This window comes from Plasmodium gonderi, assembly GCF_002157705.1.
Source record: "Plasmodium gonderi DNA, contig: Pgo-contig_311, whole genome shotgun sequence".
Taxonomy (NCBI): domain Eukaryota; phylum Apicomplexa; class Aconoidasida; order Haemosporida; family Plasmodiidae; genus Plasmodium; species Plasmodium gonderi.
The window spans coordinates 22,706-23,034 of record NW_021629217.1 but is presented as its reverse complement, the minus strand read 5'-3'; positions in this window follow the sequence as shown (position 1 = coordinate 23,034).

Genomic DNA, 329 nt, shown 5'->3' with positions numbered 1-329 from the left:
ATTTTTCATAATTTATTATGTAGAATATGTATATTTTTCATTTTTCTTCATTAATTATAATTTTTATTCCTGTTTTACAGTATTCTTAAAATGTAGTTTTACTTCTTATAATGAATTTTTGGAAAAATGAAAATTCATACACGAAGTATTTAAAATTTACTTATAATGAGGCTCAAGGAAAAAGATTAATGAATTCTTAATATTCTAAACATTATAAATTATGACATACGCTTTTTTCGCTTTATTAAACAGTACATAGGTTAACACATTACTTGACATGTCAATAAGCATAGAGTAAATAATAAGGGAATAAATAATTATTTAATAAA